A 2,440-nucleotide genomic window follows, 5' to 3' on the forward strand; every position below is an offset into this window, starting at 1 on the left:
TCAGAGTGCGAGAAAAGCGCTCCCAAATGGCCTAACAGTGGCAGCCAATCAGAGTGCGAGAAAAGCGCTCCCAAATGGCCTAACAGTGGCAGCCAATCAGAGTGCGAGAAAAGCGCTCCCAAATGGCCTAACAGTGGCAGCCAATCAGAGTGCGAGAAAAGCGCTCCCAAATGGCCTAACAGTGGCAGCCAATCAGAGTGCGAGAAAAGCGCTCCCAAATGGCCTAACAGTGGCAGCCAATCAGAGTGCGAGAAAAGCGCTCCCAAATGGCCTAACAGTGGCAGCCAATCAGAGTGCGAGAAAAGCGCTCCCAAATGGCCTAACAGTGGCAGCCAATCAGAGTGCGAGAAAAGCGCTCCCAAATGGCCTAACAGTGGCAGCCAATCAGAGTGCGAGAAAAAGCGCTCCCAAATGGCCTAACAGTGGCAGCCAATCAGAGTGCGAGAAAAGCGCTCCCAAATGGCCTAACAGTGGCAGCCAATCAGAGTGCGAGAAAAGCGCTCCCAAATGGCCTAACAGTGGCAGCCAATCAGAGTGCGAGAAAAGCGCTCCCAAATGGCCTAACAGTGGCAGCCAATCAGAGTGCGAGAAAAGCGCTCCCAAATGGCCTAACAGTGGCAGCCAATCAGAGTGCGAGAAAAGCGCTCCCAAATGGCCTAACAGTGGCAGCCAATCAGAGTGCGAGAAAAGCGCTCCCAAATGGCCTAACAGTGGCAGCCAATCAGAGTGCGAGAAAAGCGCTCCCAAATGGCCTAACAGTGGCAGCCAATCAGAGTGCGAGAAAAGCGCTCCCAAATGGCCTAACAGTGGCAGCCAGCTAGAGCTAGCTTAAGTTAGCTTGGGTTAGCTTGAGTTAGCTTTAATTAGCTTTAATTAGCTTAAGCTAGCTTAAGTTAGCTTGGGTTAGCTTGAGTTAGCTTGAGCTAGCTTGAGTTAGCTTGAATTAGCTTGAGTTAGCTTGAATTAGCTTGAGTTAGCTTGAGTTAGCTTGAATTAGCTTGAGTTAGCTTGAGTTAGCTCGGGTTAGCTTGAGTTTGACTTCATTAACCCAAGTTAGCTTGGGTTAACTTCATTAAGTTAGCTTGAACTAGCTTGAGTTAGCTTGAGTTAGCTTGAGTTAGCTTGAGTTAGCTTGAGTTAGCTTGTCTTAGCTTTAGCTAGCTTGAGTTAGCTTGAACTAGCTTTAGCTACCTTGAGTTAGCTTGAGTTAGCTCGGGTTAGCTTGAGTTAGCTTGAGTTAGCTTGAGTTAGCTTTAGCTAGCTTGAGTTAGCTTGAGTTAGCTTGAGTTAGCTTGAGTTAGCTTGAATTAGCTTGAGTTAGCTTGAGTTAGCTTTAGCTAGCTTGGGTTAGCTTGAGCTAGCTTGAGTTAGCTCGGGTTAGCTTGAGTTAGCTTGAGTTAGCTTTAGCTAGCTTGAGTTAGCTTGAGTTAGCTTGAGTTAGCTTGAGTTAGCTTTAGCTAGCTTGAGTTAGCTTGAACTAGCTTGAGTTAGCTTGAGCTAGCTTGAGTTAGCTTGAGTTAGCTTGAGTTAGCTTTAGCTAGCTTGAGTTAGCTTGAACTAGCTTTAGTTAGCTTGAGTTAGCTTGAGTTAGCTTGAGTTAGCTTGAGTTAGCTTGTCTTAGCTTTAGCTAGCTTGAGTTAGCTTGAACTAGCTTTAGCTACCTTGAGTTAGCTTGAGTTAGCTCGGGTTAGCTTGAGTTAGCTTGAGTTAGCTTGAGTTAGCTTTAGCTAGCTTGAGTTAGCTTGAGTTAGCTTGAGTTAGCTTGAACTAGCTTGAGTTAGCTTGAGTTAGCTTGAGTTAGCTTGAGTTAGCTTGAGTTAGCTTGAGTTAGCTTGTCTTAGCTTTAGCTAGCTTGAGTTAGCTTGAACTAGCTTTAGCTACCTTGAGTTAGCTTGAGTTAGCTCGGGTTAGCTTGAGTTAGCTTGAGTTAGCTTGAGTTAGCTTTAGCTAGCTTGAGTTAGCTTGAGTTAGCTTGAGTTAGCTTGAGTTAGCTTGAATTAGCTTGAGTTAGCTTGAGTTAGCTTTAGCTAGCTTGGGTTAGCTTGAGCTAGCTTGAGTTAGCTCGGGTTAGCTTGAGTTAGCTTGAGTTAGCTTTAGCTAGCTTGAGTTAGCTTGAGTTAGCTTGAGTTAGCTTGAGTTAGCTTTAGCTAGCTTGAGTTAGCTTGAACTAGCTTGAGTTAGCTTGAGCTAGCTTGAGTTAGCTTGAGTTAGCTTGAGTTAGCTTTAGCTAGCTTGAGTTAGCTTGAACTAGCTTGAGTTAGCTTGAGTTAGCTTGAGTTAGCTTGTCTTAGCTTTAGCTAGCTTGAGCTAGCTTGAACTAGCTTTAGCTACCTTGAGTTAGCTTGAGTTAGCTCGGGTTAGCTTGAGTTAGCTTGAGTTAGCTTGAGTTAGCTTTAGCTAGCTTGAGTTAGCTTGAGTTAGCTTGAGTTAGCTTGAACTA

The sequence above is a fragment of the Convolutriloba macropyga genome, unplaced genomic scaffold, assembly GCF_964194025.1.
Source record: "Convolutriloba macropyga unplaced genomic scaffold, txConMacr16.3 SCAFFOLD_6340, whole genome shotgun sequence".
In the NCBI taxonomy this organism is placed as follows: Eukaryota; Metazoa; Xenacoelomorpha; order Acoela; family Convolutidae; genus Convolutriloba; species Convolutriloba macropyga.